The sequence below is a fragment of the Triticum urartu genome, chromosome 1A, assembly GCF_056163025.1.
Source record: "Triticum urartu cultivar PI428250 chromosome 1A, HENAU_Tu73, whole genome shotgun sequence".
Classification (NCBI taxonomy): Eukaryota; Viridiplantae; Streptophyta; class Magnoliopsida; order Poales; family Poaceae; genus Triticum; species Triticum urartu.
In genome coordinates, this window is record NC_141873.1 from 345,750,316 (window position 1) to 345,764,636 (window position 14,321).

Here is a 14,321-nt window from a genome sequence, read left to right on the forward strand (position 1 = left end):
TGAAAGAAGGGAAATAGATGAAGTATTCTTTAAACAGGGACCTATTTTGAAACACAACTTACCTATTGAAATTCTAGGGGATCCTCCTCCACCCAAGGGCGATCCCGTGTTTGATCTTAAACCATTACCTGATACTCTTAAATATGCTTATCTAGATGAAAAGAAGATATATCTTGTTATTATTAGTGCTAACCTTTCAGAGCAGGAAGAAGAGAGATTATTGAAAACTCTGAAGAAGCACCGTGCTGCTATTGGATATACTCTTGATGATCTTAAGGGCATTAGTCCCACTCTATGCCAGCACAAAATAAAATTGGAGAAAGACGCTAAACCGGTTGTTGATCACCAACGTCGGTTAAATCCTAAGATGAAAGAAGTGGTAAGAAATGAAATACTAAAGCTTCTGGAGGCAGGTATAATTTATCTTGTTGCTGTTAGTCAGTGGGTAAGTCATGTCCATTGTGTCCCTAAGAAGGGAGGTATTACTGTTGTTCCTAATGATAAAGACGAATTGATCCCGCAAAGAACTATTACAGGTTATAGAATGGTAATTGATCTCCGCAAGTTAAATAAAGCTACTAGAAATGATCATTACCCTTTGCCTTTTATTGATCAAATGCTAGAAAGATTATCCAAACATACACATTTTTGCTTTCTAGATGGTTATTCTGGTTTCTCTCAAATACCTGTGTCGAAAGAAGATCGGGAAAAGACCACTTTTACTTGCCCTTTCGGTACATTTGCCTATAGATGTATGCCTTTTGGTTTATGTAATGCACCTGCTACCTTTCAAAGATGTATGACTACTATATTCCCCGACTTTTGTGAAAAGATTGTTGAGGTTTTCATGGATGATTTCTCCATGTATGGAACTTCTTTTGATGATTGCTTAAGGAACCTTGATCGAGTTTTGCAGAGATGTGAAGAAACTAATCTTGTCTTGAATTGGGAGAAGTGCCACTTTATGGTTAATGAAGGTATTGTCTTGGGGCATAAAATTTCTGAAAGAGGTATTGAAGTTGATAAAGCTAAAGTTGATGCTATTGAAAATATGTCGTGTCCTAAGGACATTAAAGGTAAGAAGTTTCCTTGGTCATGCCGGTTTATATAGGAGGTTCATTAAAGACTTCTCAAAGATTTCTAGGCCTCTGACTAATCTCTTACAAAAAGATGTCCCTTTTGTCTTTGATGATGATTGTGTAGAAGCATTTGAAATACTTAAGAAAGCCTTGATTTCTGCACATATTGTTCAGCCACCTGATTGGAATTTACCCTTTGAAATTATGTGTGATGCTAGTGATTATGTTGTAGGTGTTGTTCTAGGACAAAGAGTTGATAAGAAATTAAATGTTATCCAATATGCTAGTAAAACTCTAGACAGTGCCCAGAGAAATTATGCTACTACTGAAAAAGAATTTTTAGCAGTTGTATTTGCTTGTGATAAGTTCAACCTTATATTGTTGATTCCAAAGTAACTGTTCACACTGATCAGGCTGCCATTAAATATCTTATGGAAAACAAAGATGCTAAACCTAGACTTATTAGATGGGTTCTCTTGCTACAAGAATTTGATTTGAACATTATTGATAGAAAGGGAGCTGAGAACCCCGTTGTAGACAACTTGTCTAGGTTAGAGAATGTTCTTGATGACCCACTACCTATAGATGATAGCTTTCCTGATGAACAATTAGCTGTCATAAATGCTTCTCGTACTGCTCCTTGGTATGTTGATTATGCTAATTACATTGTTGCTAAATTTATACCACCTATTTTCACATACTAGCAAAAGAAAAGGTTTTCTATGATTTAAGACATTACTTCTGGGATGACCCACACCTTTATAAAGAAGGAGTAGATGATGTTATAGGACGTTGTGCACCTGAGCATGAACAGGAACAAATCCTAGGCAAGTGTCACTTCGAGGCTTATGGAGTACACCACGCTGGAGATAGAACTGCACATAAGGTATTGCAATCCGGTTTTTATTGGCCTACTCTTTTCAAAGATGCCCGTAAGTTTGTCTTGTATTGTGATGAATGTCAAAGAATTTGTAATATTAGTAGACGTCAAGAAATGCCTATGAAATATTCACTTGTTATTGAACCATTTGATGTTTGGGGCTTTGATTATATGGGAGTGTTTCCTTCCTCTAATGGGTATACACATATTTTAGTTGCTGTTGATTACGTCACTAAGTGGGTAGAAGCTATTCCAACTAGTAGTGCTGATCATAATACTCTATTAAGATGCTTAAAGAAGTTATTTTTCTGAGGTTTGGAGTCCCTAGATATTTAATGACTAATGGTGGTTCACATTTTATTCATGGTGCTTTTCGTAAAATGCTTGCTAAGTATGATTTAATCATAGAATTGCATCTCCATACCACCCACGGTCTAGTGGTCAAGTAGAACTGAGTAATAGAGAGATTAAATAAATTTTGCAAAATACTGTTAATAGATCTAGAAAGAATTGGTCCAAGAAACTTAATGATGCATTATGGGCCTATTGAACTGCATATAAAAATCCTATGGGTATGTCTCCGTATACAATGGTTTATGGAAAAGCATGTCACTTACCTCTCGAACTAGAACATAAGGCATATTGGGCCATTGAAGAGCTCAATTATGATTTCAAACTTGCCGGTGAGAAGAGACTATTTGACATTAGCTCACTTGATGAGTGGAGAACCCAGGCCTATGAGAATGCCAAACTATTTAAAGAAAAGGTTAAAAGATGACACGACAAAAGGATACAAAAGCGTGAGTTTAATGACGTGATTATGTTCTATTATACAACTCTTGTTTAAGATTTTTTGTAGGAAAACTCCTCTCTAAATGGGAAGGTACTTACGTTATCGAGGAGGTCTATCGTTCCGGTGCCATAAAAATCAACAACTTTGAAGGCACAAATCCGAAGGTGGTGAACAGTCAAAGAATCAAACATTATATCTCAGGTAATCCCACAAATGTGAAACTGAAGGAAATATGCCCTAGAGGCAATAATAAAGTTGTTATTTATACTTCCTTATATCATGATAAATGTTTATTATTCATGCTAGAATTGTATTAACCAGAAACATAATACATGTGTGAATACATAAACAAACAAAGTGTCACTAGTATGCCTCTACTTGACTAGCTCATTGATCAAAGATGGTTATGTTTCCTAGCCATTGACATGAGTTTTCATTTGATGAACGGGATCACATCATTAGGAGAATGATGTGATTGACTTGACCCATTCCGTTAGCTCAACACATGATCGTTTAGTATTCTGTTATTGCTTTGTTCATGACTTATACAAGTTCCTATGACTATGAGATTATGCAACTCCCGTTTACCAGAGGAACACTTAGTGTGCTACCAAACGTCACAACGTAACTGGGTGATTATAAAGGTGCACTACAGGTGTCTCCGATGGTGTTTGTTCGGTTGGCGTATTTCGAGATTAGGATTTGTCACTCCGATTGTCGGAGAGGTATCTCTGGGCCCACTTGGTAATGCACATCACTATAAGCCTTGCAAGCATTGTAACTAATGAGTTAGTTGCGAGATGATGTATTATAGAACGAGTAAAGAGACTTGTCGGTAACGAGATTGAACTAGGTATTAAGATACCTACGATCGAATCTCGGGCAAGTAACATACCGATGACAAAGGGAACAACGTATGTTGTTATGCGGTTTGAACGATAAAGATCTTCGTAGAATATGTAGGAGCCAATGTGAGCATCCAGGTTCTGCTATTGGTTATTGACCGGAGACGTGTCTCGGTCATGTCTACATAGTTCTCGAACCCGTAGGGTCCGCACGCTTAAAGTTTGATGACGGTTATATTATGAGTTTATGTGTTTTGATGTACCGAAGGTAGTTCGGAGTCTCGGATGTGATCACGGACATGACGAGGAGTCTCTAAATGGTCGAGACATAAAGATTGATATATTGGAAGCCTATATTTGGATATCGGAAGTGTTCCGGGTGAAATCGGGATTTTACCGGAGTACCGGGGGTTACCGGAACCCCCCCCCCCCCCGGGGGGGGGGGGGTTTAATGGGCCAAGATGGGCCTTAGTGGAGAAGAGGAGGGGCGGCCAAGGCAGGCCGCGCCCCCCTCCCCCTCTAGTCCGAATTGGACAAGGAGGGGGGAGGCGCCCCCCTTTCCTTCCTCTCTCCCTCCTTCCCACTTCTCCAACTCCAACTAGGAAAGGAGGGAGTCCTACTCCCAGTGGGAGTAGGACTCCTCCCTGGCGCACCTCCTCCTGGCCGGCCGCCTCTCCCCCCTTGCTCCTTTATATACGGGGGAAAGGGGCACCTCTAGAGAACAATTGATCTCTTGGATCTCTTAGCCGTGTGCGGTGCCCCCCTCCACCATAGTCCACCTTGATAATATCGTAGCGGTGCTTAGGCGAAGCCCTACATGGTAGAACATCATCATTGTCACCATGCCGTCGTGCTGACGGAACTCTCCCTCAAAGCTTGGCTGGATCGGAGTTCGAGGGACGTCATCGAGTTGAATGTGTGTTGAACTTGGAGGTGTCGTACGTTCGGTACTTGATCGGTCAGATCGTGAAGACGTACGACTACATCAACCGCGTTGTGCAAACGCTTCCTCTTTCGGTCTACGAGGGTACGTGGACAACACTCTCCCCTCTCGTTGCTATGCATCACCATGATCCTGTGTGTGCACAGGAATTTTTTTGAAATTACTACGTTCCCCAATAGTGGCATCAGAGCCTGGTTTTATGCGTAGATGTTATATGCACGAGTAGAACACAAGTGAGTTGTGGGCGATATACGTCATACTGCTTACCAGCATGTCATACTTTGGTTCGGCGGTATTGTTGGATGAAGCGGCCCGGACCGACATTACGCGTACGCTTACGCGAGACTGGTTCTACCGACGTGCTTTGCACACAGGTGGCTGGCAGGTGTCAGTTTCTCCAACTTTAGTTGAACCAAGTGTGGCTACGCCCGGTCCTTGAGAAGGTTAAAACAGCACTAACTTGACAAACTATCGTTGTGGTTTTGATGCGTAGGTAAGAACGGTTCTTGCTCAGCCCATAGCAGCCACGTAAAACTTGCAACAACAAAGTAGAGGACGTCTAACTTGTTTTTGCAGGGCATGTTGTGATGTGATATGGTCAAGGCATGATGCCATATTTTATTGTATGAGATGATCATGTTTTGCAACCGAGTTATCGGCAATTGGCAGGAGCCATATGGTTATCGCTTTATTGTATGCAATGCAATCGCCCTATAATGCTTTACTTTATCACTAAGCGGTAGCGATAGTCGTAGAAGCATAAATTGGCGAGACGACAACGATGCTATGATGGAGATCAAAGTGTCGTGCCGGTGACGATGGTGATCATGACGGTGCTTCGGAGATGAAGATCACAAGCACAAGATGATGATGGCCATGTCATATCACTTATATTGATTGCATGTGATGTTTATCTTTCATGCATCTTATCTTGCTTTGATTGACGGTAGCATTATAAGATGATCTCTCACTAAATTATCAAGGTATAAGTGTTCTCCCTAAGTATGCACCGTTGCAAAAGTTCTTCGTGCTGAGACACCACGTGATGATCGGGTGTGATAGGCTCTATGTTCAAATACAACGGGTGCAAAACAATTGCACACGTGGAATACTCAGGTTAAACTTGACGAGCCTAGCATATGCAGATATGGCCTCGGAACACTGAGACCGAAAGGTCGAGCGTGAATCATATAGTAGATATGATCAACATAGTGATGTTCACCATTGAAACTACTCCATCTCATGTGATGATCGGACATGGTTTAGTTGATTTGGATCGCGTGATCACTTAGAGGATTACAGGGATGTCTATCTAAATGGGAGTTCTTAAGTAATATGATTAATTGAACTTAAATTTATCATGAACTTAGTACCTGATAGTATTTTGCTTGTCTATGTTGATTGTAGATAGATGGCCTGTGCTGTTGTTTCGTTAAATTTTAATGCGTTCCTTGAGAAAGCAAAGTTGAAAGATGATGGTAGCAATTACACGGACTGGGTCTGTAACTTGAGGATTATCCTCATTGCTGCACAGAAGAATTACGTCCTGGAAGCACCGCTAGGTGCCAGACCTACTACAGGAGCAACACCAGATGTTATGAACGTCTGGCAGAGCAAAGCTGATGACTACTCGATAGTTCAGTGTGCCATGCTTTACGGCTTAGAACCGGGACTTCAACGATGTTTTGAACGTCATGGAGCATATGAGATGTTCCAGGAGTTGAAGTTAATATTTCAAGCAAATGCCTGGACTGAGAGATATGAAGTCTCCAATAAGTTCTACAGCTGTAAGATGGAGGAGAATAGTTCTGTCAGTGAGCATATACTCAGAATGTCTGGGTATAACAATCACTTGATTCAACTGGGAGCTAATCTTTCGGATGATACCGTCATTGACATAATTCTTCAATCACTGCCACCAAGATACAAGAGCTTCGTGATGAACTATAACATGCAAGGGATGGATAAGACAATTCGCGAGCTCTTCGCAATGCTAAAGGCTGCGGAGGTAGAAATCAAGAAGGAACATCAAGTGTTGATGGTCAACAAGACCATAATATGTCTCCAACGTATCTATAATTTTTGATTGCTGCATGCTATATTATCTACTGTTTTGGATGTTTATGGGCTTTATTATACACTTTTATATCATTTTTGGGACTAGCCTATTAACCCAGAGCCCAATGCCGGTTTCTGTTTTTTCCTTGTTTTAGAGTATCGCAGAAAAGGAAAATCAAACGGAGTCCAATTGACTTGAAACTTCACGGAACTTATTTTTGGAAGGAAAGCAACTTGGGAGACTTGGAGTCCACGTAAGGGAAGCAACAAGGCAGGGGGCGCGCCCTCCACCCTCGTGGGCCCCTCGTGGCTCCCCTGATGTACTTCTTCCTCCTATATATACCCATATACCCTAAAACGATCGAGGAGCACAATAGATCGGGAGTTCCGCCGCCAGAAGCCTCCGTAGCCACCAAAATCCAATCTAGACCCGTTCCGGCACCCTGCGGGAGGGCGAATCCCTCTCCGGTGGCCATCTTCATCATCCCGGTGCTCTCCATGACGAGGGGGGAGTAGTTCTCCCTCGGGGCTGAGGGTATGTACCACTCTCTCTCGTGTTCTTGAGGTGATACGATCTTGACGTATCGCGAGCTTTGCTATTATAGTTGGATCTTATGATGTTTTCTCCCCCTCTACTCTCTTGTAATGGATTGAGTTTCCCCTTTGAAGTTATCTTATCGAATTGAGTCTTTAAAGATTTGAGAACACTTGATGTATGTCTTGCCCTGCGTATCTGTGGTGGCAATGGGATATCACGTGATTCACTTGATGTATGTTTTGGTGACCAACTTGCAGGTTCCGCCATGAACCTATGCATAGGGGTTGGCACACGTTTTCGTGGTGATTCTTCGGTAGGAACTTTGGGGCACTCTTTGAGGTTCTATGTGTTGGTTGAATAGATGAATCTGAGATTGTGTGATGCATATCGTATAATCATACCCACGGATACTTGAGGTGACATTGGAGTATCTAGGTGACATTAGGGTTTTGGTTGATTTGTGTCTTAAGGTGTTATTCTAGTACGAACTCTAGGGTTGTTTGTGACACTTATAGGGATAGCCCAACGGATTGATTAGAAAGAATAACTTTGAGGTGGTTTCGTACCCTACCATAATCTCTTTGTTTGTTCTCCGCTATTAGTGACTTTGGAGTGACTCTTTGTTGCATGTTGAGGGATAGTTATGTGATCCAATTATGTTATTATTGTTGAGGGAACTTGCACTAGCGAAAGTATGAACCCTAGGCCTTGTTTCAACGCATTGCAATATCGTTTGTGCTCACTTTTATCATTAGTTACCTTGCTGTTTTTATATTTTCAGATTACAAAAACCTTTATCTTTCATCCATATTGCACTTGTATCACCATCTCTTCGCTGAACTAGTGCACCTATACAATTTACCATTGTATTGGGTGTGTTGGGGACACAAGAGACTCTTTGTTATTTGGTTGCAGGGTTGCTTGAGAGAGACCATCTTCATCCTACGCCTCCTACGGATTGATAAACCTTAGGTCATCCACTTGAGGGAAATTTGCTACTATCCTACAAACCTCTGCACTTGGAGGCACAACAACGTCTACAAGAAGAAGGTTGTGTAGTAGACATCAAGCTCTTTTCTGGTGCCGTTGCCGGGGAGGTGAGTGCTTGAAGGTATATCTTTAGATCTTGCAATCGAATCTTTTTGTTTCTTGTTTTAGCACTATTTTAGTTTATAAAAGAAAACTAAAAATATGGAATTGAGTTTGCCTCATACGCTTTATCTTTTTAATATCTTTCGTGAGTATGATGGAAAGGAAAATTGTGCCAAAGTGTTAGAAGAAGAATGCATTAGAATGTTTGGCACTAAATCCTTGTATGATGAGCATGATTGCAATGTTGTTAGTATTAATTCTTTGAATATCCATGATGCTAATGATATGCAAAGCCACAAGCTTGGGGAAGCTATGTTTGATGAAGATGATATTTTTTGTCCCCCAAGTTTTGATGAGCAAATTTATTATGATGATAGCATGCCTCCTATTTATGATGACTATTACAATGACACTTATGCTATAAAGAGTAGTGATGATTATATTTATAACAGTTGTCATGATTATGGTTACCCCTTTTCTGAACATTACTCTTTTAATGTGGAAACAATTTATAGTATTCGAGTCCCTTATGCTACTCCCACTATTCCGATTGCGAAGAATTTTGCTTATGTAGAGAATAATAAATTCTTTATGCTTGTAGATCATGAAAAGAATGATTTAGGAGCTGGTTATAATATTGAATTCATTCGTGATGCTACTGAAAATTATTATGAGGGAGGAATATATGCTTGTAGGAATTGCAATAATATCAAGTTTCCTCTCTACATGCTTAAAGTTTTGAAGTTATCCTTGTTTTGCCTTCCTATGCTAGTTGATTATTGTTCCCATAAGTTGGTCGCTCACAAAATCCCTATGCATAGGAAGTGGGTTAGACTTAAATGTGCTAGTCATATTCTTCAAGATGCTCTCTTTATGTTTCAATTCTTATCCTTTATGTGAGCATCATTGAAATCATCATGCCTAGCTAGGGGCGTCAAACGATAGCGCTTGTTGGGAGGCAACCCAACTTTATTTTTGTTCCTTGATTTTTGCTCCTGTTTAGCAATAAATAATTTATCTAGTCTCTGTTTAGATGTGGTTTTATGTTTTAATTAGTGTTTGTGCCAAGTAGAACCTTTGGGAAAACTTGGGTGAAGTCTTTATGATCATGCTGTAAACAAAACAGAAACTTTAGCGCTCACGAGAATTGCTGCCATTTTTATTTGGAGAGTGATATTTAGTTAACTCTTTTTTTCAGATGATTAATAGATAAATTACTCAGGTCAAGCAATTTATTTTAGAATTTTTGGGGTTCCATAAGTATACGTTTGATCCAGATTACTACAGACTGTTCTGTTTTTGACAGATTCTGTTTTCTATGTGTTGTTTGCTTATTTTGATAAATCTATGAGTAGTATCGGAGGGTATGAACCATAGATAAGTTGGAATAAAGTAGGTTCAAAACCAATATAAATAAAGAATGAGTTCATTCCAGTACCTTGAAGTGGTGTTTTGTTTTCTTTCGCTAACGGAGCTCATGAGTTTTCTGTTAAGTTTTGTGTTGTGAAGTTTTCAAGTTTTGGGTAAAGATTCGATGGATTATGGAATAAGGAGTGGCAAGAGCCTAAGCTTGGGGATGCCCAAGGCACCCCAAGGTAATATTCAAGGACAAACAAAATCCTAAGCTTGGGGATGCCCCGGAAGGCATCCCCTCTTTCGTCTTCATTCATCGGTAACTTTACTTGGAGCTATATTTTTATTCGCCACATGATATGTGTTTTGCTTGGAGCGTCATTTTACTTACTTATGTTTTTCTTGCTGTTTGAATAAAATACCAGGATCTGAAATTATTAAATGTTAGAGAGTCTTCACATAGTTGCATAATTATTCAACTACTCATTGATCTTCACTTATATCTTTCGGAGTAGTTTGTCATTTGCTCTAGTGCTTCACTTATATCTTTTTAGAGCACGGTGGTGGTTTTATTTTGTAGAAATAGATCAATTCTCGTGCTTCACTTATATTATTTTGAGAGTCTTAAATAGCATGGTAATTTGCTTAAATAATCCTAAAATGCTAGGCATCCAAGAATATTAAAAACTTTCATATAGAGTGTTGAATACTAAGAGAAGTTTGATGCTTGATGATTGTTTTGAGATATGGAGGTAATAATACCAAAGTCATGCTAGTTGAGTAGTTGTGAATTTGATAAGTGCTTGTGTTGAAGTTTGCAAGTCCCGTAGCATGCACGTATGGTAAACGTTATGTAACAAATTTGAAACATGAGGTGTTCTTTGATTGTCTTCCTTATGAGTGGCGGTCGGGGACGAGCGATGGTCTTTTCCTACCAATCTATCCCCCTAGGAGCATGCGCGTAGTGCCGAGGTTTTTGATGACTTGTAGATTTTTGCAATAAGTATGTGAGTTCTTTATGACTAATGTTGAGTCCATGGATAATATGCACTCTCACCCTTCCATCATTGCTAACCTCTTCGGTACCATGCATTGCCCTTTCTCACATTGAGAGTTGGTGCAAACTTCGCCGGTGCATCCAAACCCTGTGATATGATACGCTCTTTCACACATAAACCTCCTTATATCTTCCTCAAAACTGCCACTGAGGGAGTCCTAGATTAGGGGGTCTCCGGACAGCCGGACTATATCCTTTGGCCGGACTGTTGGACTATGAAGATACAAGATTGAAGACTTCGTATCGTCTCCGGATGAGACTCTACTTGGCGTGGAAGGCAAGCTAGGAAATACGGATATGTATATCTCCTCCTTTGTAACCGACCTTGTGTAACCCTAGCCCCTTCCGGTGTCTATATAAACCGGAGGGTTTTAGTCCATAGGACAACATACAATCATACCATAGGCTAGCTTCTAGGGTTTAGCCTCTCCGATCTCGTGGTAGATCAACTCTTGTAATACTCATATCATCAAGAATAAATCAAGCAGGACGTAGGGTTTTACCTCCATCAAGAGGGCCCGAACCTGGGTAAAACATCGTGTTCCTTGCCTCCTGTTACCATCCGCCTTAGACGCACAGTTCGGGACCCCCTACCCGAGATCCACCGGTTTTGACACCGACATTGGTGCTTTCATTGAGAGTTCCTCTGTGTCGTCGCCATTAGACTTGATGGCTCCTACTATCATCGATAGCGATGCGGTCCAGGGTGAGACTTTTCTCCCCGGAAAGATCTTTGTGTTCGGCGGCTTCGCACTACAGGCCAACTCGCTTGGCCATCTGGAGTAGATCGAAAGTTACGCCCCTGGCCATCAGGTCAGGTTTGGAAGCTTAAACTACACGGCCGATATCCGTGGAGACTTGATCTTCGACGGATTCGAGCCCCTGCCTTGTGCGCCACGCGGTCACGATGAGTACGATTTAGCTCTACCTTCGGACCGTATTCAGGAGATCGCACCGGCAGCCGCTCCGAGCCTCAATTCGGAGCCAGTTGCGCCATCCATGGACGGGTGGATGGACCCCGTCACGGAGGTCGTATCCTCAGCGGAGATCGAGCCGAATATCGACCTTACCCTTCACGAGAGCCATGTTGCCAAATAGCCGGATCCTTCTCCGGCCACGGACTCTGAACCGCCTGCGCCCGTTCCTGTCGAATCCGATTGGGCGCCGATCATGGAGTTTACCTCCGTGGATATTTTTCAGCACTCGCCCTTTGGCGACATACTGAACTCATTAAGGTCTCTCTCCCTATCAGGAGAGTCCTGGCCGAACTAAGTCCGACAGGATTGGGATGCGGATGACGAAGACTTTCACCACCCACCCACCACCCACTTAGTAGCCATTGTCGACGACTTAACCGACATGCTCGACTTCGACTCCGAAGACATCGATGGTATGGACGACGATGCGGGAGACGAAGAGGAATCACTGCCCACAGGGCACTGGACAGCCACCTCATCATACGATATATACATGGTGGACACACCCAAAGAAGGCAATGGCGACGAGACAACAGAGGATGACCCCTCCAAGAAGCAACCCAAGCGCCGGTGTCAGCGGCGCCACTCTAAGTCCCGCCAAGGCAAAAGTGGTGATACCGGCACCGGAGATAATAGCACTCTGGACAGTGCCGAAGACAACAACAATCCCCTCCAGCAAGATTTAGAGCAGGAGGATGGAGGAACCAGCCCTCCTGAGAGAGCGACAGATGGAGAGGAGGAGGATGATAATTACATGCCTCCCTCCGAAGACGAGGCAAGCCTCGACGATGACGAATTCGTCGTGCCCGAGGATCCCGTCAAACAAGAGCTCTTCAAGCGCAGGCTTATAGCCACGGCAAATAGCCTTAAGAAAAAGCAGCAGCTTCAAGCTGATCAAGATTTGCTAGCTGACAGATGGACTGAAGTCCTGGCGGCCGAGGAACATAAACTCGAACGCCCCTCCAAGAGTTACCCAAAGTGCAAGTTGCTACCCTGACTGGAGGAGGAAGCATCGAAACCTACATCCCCGGCGTATGACACGGCTGATCGGCCACCTCGTGGCCACGACAGAGAAACATTCCAGCCAAAAGCTCAGCCCGCACCCCGACTCCATTCAAATAAAAAGGCATGGGGAAATATGCCAGACCTGCGAGACGTATTGGAGGACAAAGAAAAACATGCAAGATCGATCTACGGATCACGAGGGCGCGCCACTATGCGAGACGATAATCGTCACGCCGGATACAGTAAAAGTAAGTCCGGCCGGGCCGAACACGGCGGGAAAGACTCATTTGAGCTGCGTCATGATATAGCCCAGTACAGAGGTGCCGCACACCCCTTATGCTTCACAGACGAAGTAATGGATCATCAAATCCCAGAGGGTTTCAAACCCGTAAATATAGAATCATACGACGGCACCACAGATCCTGCGGTATGGATCGAGGATTTCCTCCTGCACATCCACATGGCCCGCGGTGATGACCTACACGCCATCAAATACCTCCCACTCAAACTTAAAGGACCAGCTCGGCACTGGCTCAACAGCTTGCCAGCAGAGTCCATTGGCTGTTGGGAAGATCTGGAAGCCGCATTCCTCGACAACTTTCAGGGCACTTACGTGCGACCACCAGATGCCGATGACTTGAGCCACATAATTCAGCAGCCAGAGGAATTGGCCGGGCAATTCTGGACACGGTTCCTAACAAAGAAAAATCAAATCGTCGACTGTCCGGATGCAGAGGCCCTAGCAGCTTTCAAGCACAACATCCGTGACGAATGGCTTGCCCGGCACCTTGGCCAGGAAAAGCCGAAATCTATGGCAGCCCTGACGACACTCATGACCCACTTTTGTGCGGGAGAAGATAGCTGGTTGGCTCGCAGCAATAACATATCAAAGAACCATGGTACTTCGGATACCAAGGACGGCAATGGCAAGTCACATCGCAACAAACATAAGCGTCGCATTAACAGCGACAATACCAAGGATACGGCAGTCAATGCCGGATTCAAAGGCTCTAAACCCGGTTAGCGGAAAAAGCCATTCAAAAGAAGCACTCCAGGCCCATCCAGTTTGGACCGTATACTCGATCGCTCATGCCAAATACACGGCACCCCCGACAAGCCAGCTAACCACACCAACAGGGATTGTTGGGTGTTCAAGCAGGCCGGCAAGTTAAATGCCGAAAACAAATATAAGGGGTCACATAGCGATGACGAGGAGGAGCCCCGATAGCCGAACACCGGAGGAGATAATAGGTTCCCCCCACAGGTGCGGACGGTGAACATGATATACGCAACCCACATCCCCAAGAGGGAGCGGAAGCGTGCGCTCAGGGACGTATATGCGTTGAAGCCAGTCGCCCCAAAGTTCAACCCATGGTCCTCCTGTCCGATCACCTTCGATCGCAGGGACCACCCCACTAGTATCCGTCATGGCGGATTCCCTGCACTGGTCCTAGACCCAATCATTGACGGATTTCACCTCACTCGAGTCCTAATGGACGGCGGCAGCAGCCTGAACCTGCTATATCAGGACACAGTGCGCAAAATGGGCATAGACCCCTCAAGGATCAAACCCACAAAAATGACCTTTAAAGGCGTCATACCAGGTGTAGAGGCCCATTGCACAGGCTCAATCACGCTGGAAGTGGTCTTCGGATCCCTGGATAACTTCCGAAGCGAACAGTTAATCTTCGACATAGTCCC